Source organism: Erinaceus europaeus, assembly GCF_950295315.1.
Source record: "Erinaceus europaeus chromosome 6 unlocalized genomic scaffold, mEriEur2.1 SUPER_6_unloc_23, whole genome shotgun sequence".
In the NCBI taxonomy this organism is placed as follows: domain Eukaryota; kingdom Metazoa; phylum Chordata; class Mammalia; order Eulipotyphla; family Erinaceidae; genus Erinaceus; species Erinaceus europaeus.
Genome location: NW_026647129.1, coordinates 336665 through 352503, shown reverse-complemented (window position 1 = coordinate 352503; position 15839 = coordinate 336665). Strand labels below are relative to the sequence as shown.

The following is a 15839-nucleotide window of genomic DNA, read 5'->3' as shown; positions in this document are numbered from 1 at the left end:
GATAACCCTGATGGCTGTGTATTTTAAGTTATGTTTCAAAAGCTTTCAAAGATTTCCATAACATCACAAGACAATTCTGGTCCTGGAACAGAGCTCAGTATAGAGAGCATGCTTTGCCCAAAACTACCTCCAAAACAAACAAACAAACCCCCTCCCTCTAAAAAAAAAAAGCAAAATAAATAGCAGAGTATTTCCATGTGCCAATCTATTCTTTTTTACTTTTTAGATTTATTTTGCTTTAAGAGAGAAACCAGAACAAGGTTCCAGAGGATTGTTCCTGAATATGAGGTGCCGAGCCATTTCCCTGATCCCTCGGTCTGCTTCTTAAAAAAGATCCATTTCACATATTGGATAGATAACATAAACGTTACCATAATGTCAATAATGAGTCATCATTCATTTGGGAGATTTAAAGTTTTCTTCCAAAAATGCAGTAATGGCTTCTTCATCTGCTGATTGGAGCAGCTTCTGAATTGGTTGATCCAGGCACTTCTCCCCACATAAAAAAATCCTAGAATAAAAGAGAATTATGACACAAATACAATTGCTGGGAGTAAAGGAGAAATCAAGAAGAGAGTTAAGTGTATACTTATTTTGGTTCTTTCAAGACATGAGTTCATATCAAAAAAGGATTGCTATTAATGTGGTTACCCAATATAGCAGAGTCACTAAAGTGGGACTCTCAGTGTACTGGCTTTTAATATAAATAGAGTGATCCCACAGTGCTATGAGGAGCACTGGGGACAAGGGAGGAGCTCCTTGGATGGTAGAGTGGTACTGTGGTCTCTTTAATCTTTCTGCTTTTCCCTCTGTGCCCCCCAAGAATCAACAGAATAAGAAAATTGACTAGGAGAGGGTTGCTGAGTGGTGAGATCATACAGGTGTGAGACCCCTAAGCCACACAGAAGTATGTAGATAGGTAAGTGAGTATAAAGAATAGGCTAGTAGGCAGTTGGTGGGAAGATCTAAACTTCACTAGGAGCACCAAGGGGCTCTCGGGCTGGAGGAATGATATCCTCGTGTTTTCCCATTGTTTTTCCTTCTCTATTTATCTCTGTATTTATTCAATCAGGATACAGAGTGGAAAATAATAAGGTGGGTGGAGTGCACTGTAGTATTGTACATGTGTAAGGCCCTTGGTTAATTCCTCAGCTCAGCACAATAAATAAATAGATAATGCAAACAATATTCTTCATAAGAATGCACCTGTCTCAGGGAAGAGCCAGCTTGTTGGGGACCCTGAAACTTATAATGTCTGATCACTTATGTGATCCATTTCTTTCTTACTGGCAGCTATGTACTAAAAGCAGTTATGTTAGAAATTCTTTGTCATCTTTGTAGTTCTGTTTCCAGCTTCTTCAGTGTTTTGGCCACATCAGAGTAAACTCAGATAGCGGTCAACAGGGCCCTTTTGGCTAAAAGTAAGCCTGTCTTATTTGATAGCCCTGAATTATGCCTACATCATTGGCATAAGGTCAGAATTTGAAAAGTAAACAGAGAATCTGATATAATCACTAAAATGGAGATAACAAGTCTGATATAGAGCAGTTTACAGACTAAGAGTGAGATCATTCTATTGTGTATGCCCTTAAGATGTTTATACTTGACATAGCTACATGCATACACAACCAATATGTCAAGAAAAGAGCTGCCAGTGCAGGACACACACAGGGCAGAATCTTTTTTTTTTGTTTTTTTGTCTCCAGGGTTATTGCTGAGCGCAGTGCCTACACTATGAATCCACTTCTCCTGAAGGCTATTTTTTCCCTTTTGTTGCCCTTGTTGTTTATCATTGTTGTTATTGTTGTTGGATAGTTCAGAGAAATGGAGAGAGGAGGGGAAGACAGAGATAGGGAGAGAAAGATATACACACTTGTAGGCCTGCTTCACCTCTTCTGAAGTGACATTCCTGCAGGTGGGGAGCTCAAACCGGGATCCCAATACCCATCCGTGCGCTTCATGCCATGTGTTTCTAACCTGCTGCGCTACCAACTGGACCCCAAGAGTGTTTCTTCAGTAGTTCAAATTCCAATAAAAGCCAAATTATCAGTGGTCTGGGAGGAGGAGGTAGAGTGGATAAAGTACAGGATTCTCAGGCATGAGGTCCCAAGTTCAATCCCCAGTGATCCTTCCTGCTCGTATCTCTCTCCTTAATGAATAAATAAGGTCTTTAGAACAAAACAAAGGAAAACTATCTCTGAAGATGGGTAAGTTGCACAATGGAAGAACTCAGAGCTTCTAAATTGTAGTTCCTGAGTCCAATCCCAAGCACTGCATATGCTAGAGTGCTGCTTCTGTGCCCCTCTACCCCCTTCTGTAGTACATGTAGACCAATGAAAAGAAGCTACTCAGTGTCTTCAAAAAAAGATTGTATAACTGTTCTCTCCTTTGCCTTGGTTCTAAATTTGTTGATTCTGGATTTTAAGTAGGCCTGGACTACTGTTGAGTCCAGTTACCAGCCTAAATATAGGTGCAGGTTGTCTGTTTCTTAAACAGAAAACACAACATAACATACGTTTCTTAAAAACATAATATAACATAACATAACTTTTTATTCATGAGAGAGAATGAGAGCATCATTCTGGTACATGCAATGCCAGGGATCAAACTCAGGATCTGAAGGCAGCTCAGGGGGTAAAGCACATGCTTTATATAGTATGTGGCTGGGGGTCTGATCCTCGACACTGCAAGTACACACCACAGGCAGGCAATGGGAGGGACTCCGTGCATAGAGGAGCAGTGCTTTGCATGTCTCCCTCTCTTTTTTTTTTAATATTTATTTTATTTATTTATTCCCTTTTGTTGCCCTTGTTGTTTTATTGTTGTAGTTATTATTGTTGTTGTCGTTGTTGGATAGGACAGAGAGAAATGGAGAGAGGAGGGGAAAACAGAGAGGAGGAGAGAAAGATAGACACCTGCAGACCTGCTTCACCACCTGTGAAGCGACTCCCCTGCAGGTGGGGAGCCGGGGTTCGAACCGGGATCCTTATGCCGGTCCTTGTGCTTTGCGCCACCTGCGCTTAACCTGCTGCGCTACAGCCCGACTCCCATCTCCCTCTCTTAAAGGATACAGAATGGTGACTGGCGGGGAGGCTTCTAGCTGTCCCATGCAGGTGCAAGGTTCTGGGTGGGATTGATCCCCAGGCACAATATTTGAGAAAAATTTTTAAAAAGTCTTTGTATTACTTAAAAGATGTACAGTTAAGAGAAAAATATTACCATGATTTTTTTCAAAAAAGCCAATCTGCAACCAGTACTATATTATAATCTTAAATTTTATATCATCTGCAGCTAGTACTATATTATAATCTTATTTAAAAAGTGTTAAGAGATGGAGACAGTTGGAGTTGGGCAGTGGCACAGCCGGTTAAGCACACATGGCGCAAAGCTCAAGGACTAGCGGAAAGATCCTGGTTCGAGTCCCTGGCTCCCTACCTGCCCGGGAGTCCCTTCACAGGTGGTGAAGCAGGTCTGCAGGTGTCTGTCTTTCTCTCCCCCTCTATGTCTTCCCTTCCTCTCTCCATTTCTCTCTGTCCTATCCAACAACAACGACATTAATAACCACAACAATGTTAAGCAACAAGGGCAACAGAAAGGAAAAATAAATAAAAATAAAGAAAGAGTGGAAAAGAATAGAAAAGAACAAAAAAGAAAGGGAGACAATGAGACCTTGGTAAAAACAACAACAAAAAAATAAAATAACCTATTTATACTCTAGAATTGCAGAATAGCTACGGCAATGGATCTGTCGGCATTAAGTCCTGAATTCAGTCCACAGCATTGCATGTGCCATAGTCATGATCTGCTTCTCTTTTTTGTATTAATAAGTAACATTTTTTTTCCTTTTTAACTTCCTTTGTTTTAAAACCGCGGTTTCTGCCCGGTTCCAACCCAGCTCCAAGATTGGCTCCTGCCTGGCTCTGCCCAGCTCCTAGTGCAGCTCCCACTTGCCAGCGCACTGGCCATCTCATTGTGCACAGGCGGACCGCAGTCCCCCCAGGACTGTCCCAGCAGACACAAGAGCCCCAGGCGCCCCCCACCCACCCCCACCGCACATGGAGCCCAGCCAGGCCCAAACCTTCCGGAAGGGGTGGGGGGGTAGGGGGGGCACTGAGAGTGGCCTCCCTGGACCAGCAGGTTGCAAAGTGCCAGACCCTCAGCCCAGACTCAATTCACAGCCCAGCACAGCTCCACATGGGTTCACGCCAGCAGGCCTGGGGCACTTCTCTGAAATGCATGTCTCTTCCGACAGAGACAGAGGTAGAGAAAACACTCCACTTCTAGAAATGCCAGGAGACCCCCAACCTGGACCCACACCCCGAGCCCCAGCCTTCACCTTAGTCTGGGAGCTTGGCTCGCCATGTTGCCCCAGGCCAAACTCGAAGTTCAAGATTCCAAACCATCTTCCCAGAGGACCTCATCGTGGACCACACTGAGAGGAAGGACAGCCGGCACACATTTCGGGTGGGGGGGACGCACAGAAGTTCTCTGGGCTTGGCCGCTCCTGAAGCCACAGCAGGCTGGTGGGTTCCTGGGTCCCCTCCTGCCCGGGCGGTTGGGGTGGGCGGGAGGCACACTGTCCGGAATCCTCCTGCGCAGGAGGGTCCTCACCCTCGGGGTGCTGGGAGCTGCTGGCATGGACATGCTGGGGAAGCCCAGGGACCCAAGGACCCCTCTCCCGGCAGGAAGGAAAGGGAAGGCCAGCCTCCCAGACTCTCGGGCGGGGTCCCTGCGCTCCTGCTCCCAGAAGCCAAAAGCAGCTGGATCTGGGGGTGCATAGCCACCCTTCTAGGGTGTCCCTGCCTGGGGACAGGGTCCCGGGGACTCTGGCCCCTCAGTGGCTGCACCCTGACTTCGCCCCTCCCCCCACCCAGCACCTTCCCAGGCAGGCACAATACCCAAGCCATTGAGGGCACAGGGCCCCTGGGGCCACTTACTTGGCATTGGAGGAATCCCAGTAGATGGGCTCCAGCAAGATGGACCTGGCCGAGGCTGTCCGGCACAGCACTGTCCCGAGTCCTCAGCAGTACTTCCACGCGGGGGGCCTCCGCACAGTCGTGGCCAGGTGCTCAGGGCACGGGGTCGAGCCCCAGCGCTGGGGCCTATGGGTGCGATGCAATGCAATGCAGCGTGGGGGCAAGGAGGCATTAGGGCGCAGGCCGCTGGGCTCCATGGTGCCGCGCTGGACGCAGCTGGGACAAAGGGAAGAAGAGAAGAAGGGAAGACCAGGAGAGAAAGACACTTGCAGACCTGCTTCACTGACTGTGAAGCCAGACCCCTGCAGGTGGGGAGCTGGGGACTGGAACCAGGATCCTTATGCTGTACCACTTGCGCTAAACCCGCTGCACTACCTCCGAACTCCCTTTTTTAAATTTTTTATTTATAAAAAGGAAACATTGAGTAAAGCACAGGGGCACAACTCCACACGATTCCCACCACCAGACTCTGTATCCCATCCCTCCCCTGATAGCTTTCTTATTCTTTAACCCTGGGAGTATGGACCCAAGGTCATTGTGGGATGCAGAAGATGGAAGGTCTGGCCTCTGCAATTGCTTCCTCGCTGAACATGGCCGTTGACTGGTTGATCCATACTCCCAGCTTGTCTCTATCTTTCCCTAGTGGGGAAGGGCTCTGGGGAAGCAGAGCTCCAGGACACACTGGTGGTGTTGTCTGTCCTGGGAAGTTTGGTCAGCATCATGCTAGCACCTGCAACCTGGTGGTTGAAAAGAGTTAATACTCAAAGCCAAACAAATCATTGACCAATCATGGACCTAAGCTGGAATAGTGCAGATGATGAGTTGAGGGGATTCTTAAAAAATTGTTTAATAATTTTAAAATAGGCACAGGTGGTGGTGACCTCAGTTGAGCATGCACATAACCATGACTAATGACCCAGGTTCAAGGCCCCAGTGCCTACCTGCTAGGGGGTGGGGTTAAGCTTGACAAGCAAGCAGAGCTGTATGTGTCTTTCTCTCTCTCCATTATCTCCCTTCCTTGTATGAATTTCCTTGTTCTATCAAATCAAAATTTAATTGTAAATACAAATTCCTTAAAAATAATCTAAGCAAAGTCAGGAGGTAGCACAGTGGGTTAAGTACACTGGCTCTCAAACTGCAGAGGGTTTGCTTCCCAGGCAGTGAAGCAGGTCTGCAGGTGTCTTTCTCTCCCCCTCTCTGTTTTCTCCTCCTCTCTCCATTTCTCTCTGTCCTATCCAAGTACAAGGACATCAATAAGAACAATAATAACTACAACAATAAAATAATAAGGACAACAAAAGGGAGAATAAATATTTTAAAAATTAAAAAATAATTTTAAAATATTTTATTATCTTTATTTATTGGATAGTAACAGCAGAAATCAAAAGGGAAAGGGGAAGTAAAGAGGGAGAAGAGAGAGAGAGAGAGACCTGCAGCACTGCTTCACCATTCACAAAGCTTTTCCTCTGCAGGTGTGGTGGGGACTCAAATCCAAAATAAATTTTAAGAATCTAACTCAACTCATTTTGTGTTGATGGTGTTAGGGTTTCGAGACAGACTTAAGTTTGAATAAAATCTAGAGACAGGATGTAAAGTTCAAAATCTCAGAGCCAGAAAAAGAAATAGGGCTTTTCCCAGACCCACCCTTGCTACCTGCATGATGAGACTGCCTGAGAGGAGGACAAAGCAGTAGGAATATAATATCCCTTTGGAATATAATATCCCACTGGAATATATAACCCTTTGGAATAGAACTAAAATAGGCCTACTAGCTATCTTCAAAATGGAGAACCCAAATCTTCATCTGCAATATTCCAGCCTTTAGGTTCATGATTGGTCAACAATTTGTTTGGCTCTTCTTTCAGCCACCAGGTTTCAGATGCTACCAAGATGCCTACTGGACTTCCCTGGACAGACGACTCCACCAATGTGTCCTGGAGCCCACTTCCCCAGAGCTCTGCCCCACTAGAGAAAGAGAAAGACAGGCTGAGAGTATGGATCCACATGTAAACAACCATATTCAGCATGTAAGCAGTTACGGAATCCAGACCTATATTCTGCACACCATAATGTCCCTGAGTCCATACTCCCAGAGGGATAAAGAATAGGAAAGCCATTGGGAGGGGATGGCATGTGGAGTTCTGGTGGTGGGAACTGTACCCCTCTTATCCTATGGCCTTGTCAATGTTTCCTTTTTATAAATAAAACTTTAAAAGAGAATAGCATATATAGAGAGTTGTATACAAAAAAAATCAGTGGGAGCTTCTTTAAAAGCAAAAAAACAGGGGGGCAGGTGGTGGTGCACCTGGTTAAGTGCATACATCATAGTGCACAAGGACCTGGGTTCAAGCCCCTGGACCCCCACCAGCAGAGGGAAAACTTCACAAGTGGTGAAATGTAGCTATAGGTGTCTCCATCTCTTTCCCTTTCGATATGCTCCTCCCTTATCAATTTCTCTGTTTCTATCTAATCAATCAGTCAATCCAGACATAGATAATTTAAAAAAAAAGAGGCATCACATGCAGAGAAACTCCCCTCTCCCTCTAAGTTGAGGGGGGACATTTGCAGAGCTTCTTCTGGCATATACAAAGTGCTGGGTGAAGATTTTGCCTCTTATTTTGTATTTCCTCTCACCTCTAAAGGAATGCAAATGGGAGGGTGGGGTAGGTGCGGGTGCACTGGGTGTAGTGCACATAGTATAAAAGCACAAAGACCCATGCAAGGATCTTGGTTGGAGGCCCTGGCTCCTCACCTGCAGAGGGACACTTCACAAGCAGAGAAACAGGTCTCTATCCCTCTCTATATACCCCCTCCCCTCTCAGTTTCTCTCTGTCTTAGCCAAAATAAATAAATAAATGAATCAATAAATATATGGCTGCCAGGGCCAGTGGAATCATAGTGCTGGCCCTGAAACCTGGTGATAAGCCCAAAAGCAAAAAAGGAAAGAAAGGAAAAATAAGCAAAGAAAGAAAAGCCAAGATAAAAAAAAGGGGGAGTCAGGCAGTGGTATACTTGGTTAAACACACAACAATGCACAGAGATAGTTTAAAAAGAAAAGGAAATTAAGGAAAGGAAAAAGTTAAGCTACTGAAAACAAAGCTTTCCAGAAGCAGTTTGTTTCCACTCATGTGCTCCGTAACAGGGGACCTCAAAAAAGAGCTTTCTTATTTCAACTGCCAATTTGATGTAGACTTCTATCATGTAAATTAATTTTCTATTATTATCTTTATTTTTATCACAATGTTACTCTACTATACCAGGGTTTCAAGGAAAGTTATTTTATGGTAAGCAGGCAGCCAGTCACCACCACACTCTGAATTGTTGTTGTTGTTATTATTGGATAGAGACACAGAAACTGAGAAGGGAGGGGGAGATAGAGAGGCAGAGAGACAGAGACACCTGCAGACTGCTTCACCACTCACAAAGCTTTCCCCCTGAAGGTGGGGACTGGGAGCTTGAACCGGGTCCCTATGCACTATAATGTGAGCACTCAACCAGGCACTCCACCACCTGGCCACCACGGTATAAATTTAAGGATAACAAATAATAAGGGTAACATGGCACAGAATAACTGGCTCATCAGATGAGAACAAAAGGCAAGATCCACAAATTTTCTTCTTCCTTGTGTGCCCTTTCAAGCTCCCCAGAGTGCTTCCTAATTTTTTGTTTGTTTGCTTTTTCTTTTCTACTTTTTATTTAGTAGGACAGAGAGAAATAGAGCGAGGAGGGAGAGACAGAGAGGGAGAGAGACAGAAAGGTACCTGCAGACCTGCTTCACTGCTTGTGAAACTTCCCCCCTGCAAGTGGGGAGCAGGGCCACAGAGCAGGGGCTCAAACCCGGGTCCTTGCACACAGTACTATGCACTTCACTGGGTGAACCAGCACCTGACCCCTATTATTCATTTTTGTTTGAAAATCAAAGTTGTATTTATTTCTGGGTCTCAAACCATAAGATGACTAATAAACTGACATTTATTTATCTGAACTTTTTTTTTTCATATAAATGACTTGAGGTAAAACATTTTCTTTTTTAGTAGATGCACTTCTATATTTATTAGTGAGAGTAAGAAGCAGGTCATCACTCTGGCATACATGGCATCTAGGATCAAGTTTCCTGCCAGCAAGTTCTATGCAGTGTTGCAAGCCACCTCCTACTGTTTCCATAGTTTCTAAACATCACCATAGGTTTATGTTAAAAAAAATAAAGCAGAGAGTCTAGCTGTTACACAGTGGTTTAAACACAGGCAGCGCAAAGCACAAGAGTGGCATAAGGATCCAAGTTGGAGCCCGTGGTTCCCCACCTGTAGTGGGGATGCTTCACAGGCAGTGAAGCAGGTTCTGCAGGTGTCTATCTTTCTCTCCTCACTCTGTCTTTCCCTCCTCTCTCCATTTCTCTCTGTCCTATCCAACAACAATGACATCAATAACAACAAATAACTACAAAAAAAGGGCAACAAATGGAAAATAAATATATATATTAAAAAGATTTTATAAAAAACCAAACTCATCTATTCTCCAGTCAGATCACCTTTGGAAACTAAAAATTAGGAAGGGTAGATGACAATTTCAGTGTGATAGATAAGTTGTCAATTTAAAATCCAAGGGGTTATATTTTTAATTTTTTAAAATATTTATTTATGTATTCTCTTTTGCTGCCCTTGTTTTTTGTTGTTATTATTATTGTTGTTGTTATTGATGTCATAGTTGTTGGATAGGACAGAGAGAAAGGGAGAGAGGAGGGGAAGACAGAGAGGGGGAGAGAAAGATAGACACCTACAGATCTGCTTCATTGCCTGTGGAGCGACTCCCCTGCAGGTGGGGAGCTGGGGGCACAAACCAGGATCCTTAAGCTGGTCCTTGGGTTTTGCTCCGCTTCCGCTTCACTCACTGTGCTACTGCCCGACTCCCCATTCTTAATGTTTTTTTTTTCACAGTTAAAAAAATTTTTTTTTGCCTCCAGGCTGGGTGCTGGCACTACATATCCACTGCTCCTGGTGGCTATTTTTTCCATTTTCCATTTTTATTTTTTATTATTGATTTTCCCATTTTTTGTCCTTGTTTTACTGTTGTTGTAGTTATTATTGTTGTTGTTGATGATCTCGTCATTGTTGGATAGGACAGAGAGAAATGGAGAGAGGAGGGAAGACAGAGAGGGGGACAGAAAGAGAGACACCTGCAGACCTGCTTCACCGCCTGTGAAGCGACTCTCCTGTAGGTGGGGAGCCGGAGGCTGGAACAGGAATCCTTCTGCCAGTCCTTGCACTTTGGGCCACGTGTGCTTAACCCACTGCGCTACCGCCCGACACCCACTCTTTTTTTTTCTTTATATGCTATTATTTTTCATTTAATTTGTTTGTTGATTACTAGAATACTGTTTAGTTCTCGCTGATACTGCTGCTGGGAACTGAACCTGGAACTTTGGAGCCTCAGGAGTGAAAGTCTTTTAGCAAAACCACTTAACTGTCTTCCCAGCTCCACCACATATCTTTTAGATGTTTTGATAGTATCAAGAGTTAAACTATAGTGGTATCAACTTGAGAATCATCTGTTTTTTAGGATTGCTTGATAGTGGTCCTTAAAAAATTAAATGTTTTCCCTCACAACTATATGCTTTCAATATTAATTAATTAATTAGAAGATTATATTACCTTTATACAACATGTTAAATTATATTTCTCCTCTAAGAAATGTAAAATACAGGTGGGGTAGATGGCTTAATGGTTATGTAAAGAGACTCTCATGTCTGAGACACTAAAGTACCAGGTTAAATCTCCTGCAGCAGTATCATCCAGAACTGAGCAGTGCTCTGGTAAAAAAAAATGGGAAGAAAGAAAAAATATATATATATATGGAAAATACTTTGTAAAACTCAGATTATACTTTGATACAATAAAGGAATCTGATTTTAACTGCAAAAAAAAAAAAACATGAAACAACTTTCCAAGATGACAAATCAGTTGTCAGAATCCAATCCTGAAGATGTTGTGCTGTTATTTACATAACATGAGGTTCTGGTCTCTCTGGGTTTTCTTCTCTGATCTCTGAGAATTGGGCCACCTATTTCCTCTAGTCACAACCACAGATTTCCAGCTCACAGATCTGAATGTCATAAAGCATGTCTTTTTGGGACACTGGCTCAGAACCTCCATGCCCGGTACTTAGTGACCAACCCTACTGGTGCCCTTTGAGGTGAGCCACAGAAGAAGAGAGGGAGAGAGAAAGAGACACCAGCAGCACAGCTCCACCACTTGTGCAGGTGGGAACAGGGTCTTGAGCCCAGTAAACAGAGCATCTATTAGCATCTCTTAGGATGGTAAACGTCACATAAGCACCGCGTACAAGTAGCTCAATAAATATCTCCTAGGTATGCAAAAGTAAACTAGGCCCTTCAGTTCAAACATGCTGGTTTAATATTTCTAATTTTTTATTACTTTTATTTATTGGATAGAGGCAGCTAGAAGTCGAGAGGGTAAGGAGAGGTAGAGAGGGAAAGAGACAGAGACACAAAGCTTTCCCCCTGCAGGTGGGGGATGGGGACTTGAGCCACATCCTTGCACCTTGTAACATGTGCGCTCAACCAAGTGTGTCACCACCAGCCCCCTCCTTTTTCTGTTTTACCAAAGAACTGTTCAGTTCTGGCTTATGTTGGTGTGGGGTTTTGAACCTGGGACCTAGGAGCCTCAGGAATAAGTCTTTTTGCTGAACCATTATGCTATATGACCCTCTGAAGTTTTTATTAATATTTTTTAAACATGCTGGTATGACTCACCATAGTGTCCAATGTCACAGCAGGTATGTATCACTAGATGAGAAGGTGACCACCTTCTCTCCGGCTCCACATGTGGGTGGGGCGGGGCACTCCTGGGGTCTGCAGTCCACAGACCTGGCAGCCATGCAGGTGCACTGGTGGCAGTTGGCCGTCCATGTGTCTCCAGGCTATGGGTCATGTCAGGTGGACACATGTTATTCAAGTGAGGGGTGACAGCAAGTGTGGACTCAAGCAAAGAGAAATGGGATACTCACCACTTTTTCTTCTCCCAGTGGACCACGGCACACTGGTAATATGAAGTTAATAAAATGGAGGTTACATCTGGCAACATGCAACAGGTTATTTGTGGATAATGATCAGGCAGCGATAGTGGCCAATGGCCTTGGCTTTCAGAGTCCCTGAGTATGTGCTCCCACAGGTGCATAAATGACACCCATCTACCAGGAAGAAACCATCCTAGTCAGCATGCATGAGCACATGTCTTATTTTAATTAATTTTCTTTTTATTTTTACCTCCAGGGTTATTGCTAGGGCTCTCTGCCTGCACTACAAATCCACTGCTCCTAGTGGCCATTTTTATTTGATAGAACAGAGAGACTGGGAGTATGGATCAACCCATGTCAAGGCCCATGTTCAGCGGGGAAGCAATTACAGAAGCCAGACCTTCCACCCTCTGCAACCCACAAGGACCCTGGATCCATACTCCCAGAGAGATAGAGAGTGGGAAGGCTATCAGGGGAGGGGGTGGGATGTGGAGATTAGGTTATGGGAATTGTACCCCTCTTATTCTATGGTTTTGTTAATGTCTCCTTTCTTAAATAAATAAAAAATAAAAAAAAGAACAGAGAGACTGAGAGGAGAGGAAGAGACCAGCAGACCTGCCTCACTGCTTGTGAAGCTTCCCCCTGCAAGTGGGGAGCCAGGGGTTCAATCCCAGATCCTTCACTGGGTTCTTATACTTAGTACTATGTGCACTTAACCAGGTGTACTACTGCCCAGGCCCCTTTATTATTTTCCTTTATCTTTTTAAAAATCAGTTTTAAAAATATTTTTATTATTGAATAGAGACAGAGAAATTGAGGGGAGGGAGAGATAAAAAGGGAGAGAGAGATAGAGAGGCACCTGCAGCACTGGCAAAGCTTTCCCCATGCAGGTGGGGACCAGATCCATGTAAATTATAATGTGTGTGCTTAACCAGGTGCACCAACACCTGGCCCCTCATGTCTTATTTTTATACTTCCTTTTTTTCCACTTTATTTATTTATTTACTATTGGACAGAGAAAAAATGAGAAGGGAGAGGGAGGGAGATAGAGAGAGACAGAGACAGAGAGACACCTGCAGCCCTGCTTCACCACTTGTGAAGCTTCCCCCCTGCAGGTGGGGACCAGGGGCTTGGAGCCAGATCATTGTGCACTGTAATGTGTGTTTAACCAGGCGCACCACTGCCTGGCCCCCATGTCTTATTCTATAATTTTAAGTAAAGGGTAATTCTTGGTTGCTTCTGGGAGTGGTCACTAGATCTTCTAGCTACCACTTTTTACTGTTTTACAATCCAAATTCTGCCTCTGTAAACCTACAGGTCACCCAAGACTTCTTAAGGATCAGTTCCAAGGGCTTTCTCAGTTTTCAAATTCTGGGCAAGCAGTGAATTTTAAACACTTATGTTGAAACTGTCCTCTTTAGGGGGCCAGGCAGTGGTCCACCTGGTTAAGCACACACACTACTGTGTGCAAGGACCTGGGTTCAAGGCCCTGGTCTCCACCTGCAGGGAAAAGCTTTGTGAATGGTAAAGCAGGGCTGCAGGTGTCTGTCTTTTCTAACTAAATTCTGACCATACAAATGTGTCTTGCTACAATTCAGGGCTTAAAAAGGGGGGGGGGAATAAGTTACCTAGTTTTAAAAATATCACTGGGGGTCGGGCGGTGGCGCAGCGGGTTAAGCGCATGTGGCGCAATGCGCAGGGACCGGCGTAAGGATCCCGGTTCGAGCCCCCGGCTCCCCACCTGCAGGGGAGTCGCTTCACAGGCGGTGAAGCAGGTCTGCAGGTGTCTATCTTTCTCTCCCCTTCTCTGTCTTCCCCTCCTCTCTCCATTTCTCTCTGTCCTATCCAACAACGAATTGCATCAACAAGGGCAATAATAATAACCACAACGAAGCTACAACAAGGGCAACAAAAGGCGGGAAAAAAATGGCCTCCAGGAGTGGTGGATTCATGGTGCAGGCACCGAGCCCAGCAATAACCCTGGAGGAGGAAAAAAAAATATATATATATCACTGAGATTTTTTTTTCAAGATTTTTGTCGATAGCATCTGATTTCATGAAGCAGTAGTTAAGCTGTATTTTCACTCAAGTCATGAAACCCACTTCTTTTGTCTGACTAGAAAACATAGGACTATAGATAACCCTGCTCAGCTCTGGCTGATGGTGGTGTGGGGGATTGAACCTGGGACCTGTGAGCCTCAAGCATGAGTCTCTTGGTATAGCCATTATGCCATCTACCCCTGTCCACTTTTTCTTTTTTTACACCTTTTTTTTCGAAATTAAAAAAAATTATTTATTTCCTTTTGTTGCCCTTGCTGTAGGACATATATATATATATATATATATATATATATATATATATATATATATATTATATATATATATATAATATATATATATATATATTATATAAATATAATATATATATATTATATAAATATAATATATATATATATTTCCTCTGCTAGCAGATAGATAAGGAGAAATTGAGAGAGATGGGGAGATAGAGAGTGAGACAGACCAAGAGTCACCTGCAGACCTGCTTCACCACTCGTGAAGCTTCCCCTGCAGGTGGGGTCCTTGTTCATAGCAACATATGCACTCTACCACAGGCACCATCACCCAGCCCCTGAATACTGACTCTCTATCCTAGCATCCACAGCTCAGATTCCTGGAGTATACAGAGGTCAGAAGCAGCTCTAATAGCAATGGTAACTGAGTCTTAAGTATAGATGGCAGTCCTGTGGTTACAGTGACATATGTATTAATGAAGGGGACCTCAAGGGACAGATACAGAGGGCACAGTATCCCTGTAGCACCCGAGATGGCAGGAATAAACTAGGACCTCAGGTCCACAGGTGAGATGCTCCACCTACCACGCCCACTCCTGGACCACAGCCCTGTTTTAAGGAGAGGCTTCCCGTGTTACATCCTTGATACTCTCACTTTCTGGGAGGGGCATTAACAGACTTTGTGTCTTCAGGTGTGCTGCCCCTTAGAGCTGCTCAGGTCAGAGAATGGATAGGGAGAACCTGGGGAGTATAGACACTCCCTGGAGCACCACTGCCAGAACATGTTTCCCAAGCCAGTGGAGAAGAAAGGAAAGAATGGGGGAGTCTGGCAGTAGTGCAGCAGGTTAAGCACAGGTGGTACAAAGCTCAAGGATTAGTGTCAGGATCCCTGTTCCAGCCCCCAGCTCCCCACCTGCTGGGGTGTCCCTTCCCAGGAGGTGAAGCAGGTCTGCAGGAGTCTATCTTTCCCTCCCCCTCTGTCTTCCCCTCCTCTCTCCATTTCTCTCTGTCCTATCTAACAACGATGATATCAACAACAATAGTAACTACAACAATAAAAAACAAGGACAACAAAGGGAAAATAAATGAATAAATAAAATTGTTAAAAAAATAAAGAATGCACAGGAAATGGGAGTGGCAACAGGTATGGGCATGGCTTAGAAAGAGGGTGGAGGCAGGGCTTGGGAGTTGATAAGGCTCTGTTACAGGCCCTTTCTAGCTCTGCTAACATGGGGCCCTCAACATATCAGTAACTTACTCCCACACTCATTTCTCGATCTCTCTCTCTCTCTTTCTTTCTCTCTCTCTCTCTTTCTCTCCACACATGTACTCTAAAATGTCTGTTCTCAATTTTCCTGAATAAAGCTTGAAATTTCAGGAGTTGGGCAGTAGCACAGTGGGTTAAGGACACGTGACGCCAAGTGCAAGGTCCAGCGTAAGGATCCCAGTTCCAGTCTCGGTTCCCCATCTGCACGGGAGTCACTTCACAAGCAGTGAAGCAGGTCTGCAGGTGTCTCTCTCCCCCCCTCTCTGTCTTCCC

General features: G+C 44.4%; 1 long non-coding RNA gene across 1 annotated transcript; it reads right to left on the bottom strand.

The window, feature by feature from the left end:
• Nucleotides 1-440: 440 nt before the first annotated feature.
• On the bottom strand, nt 441-11838 carry LOC132536161 (uncharacterized). The gene is made up of 3 exons (XR_009547830.1): nt 11746-11838; nt 4938-5192; nt 441-511 (listed from the first exon to the last, which is right to left on the bottom strand). It is a non-coding gene; the product is annotated as an uncharacterized LOC132536161 (long non-coding RNA).
• Between the last annotated feature and the right edge of the window lie 4001 nt (nt 11839-15839).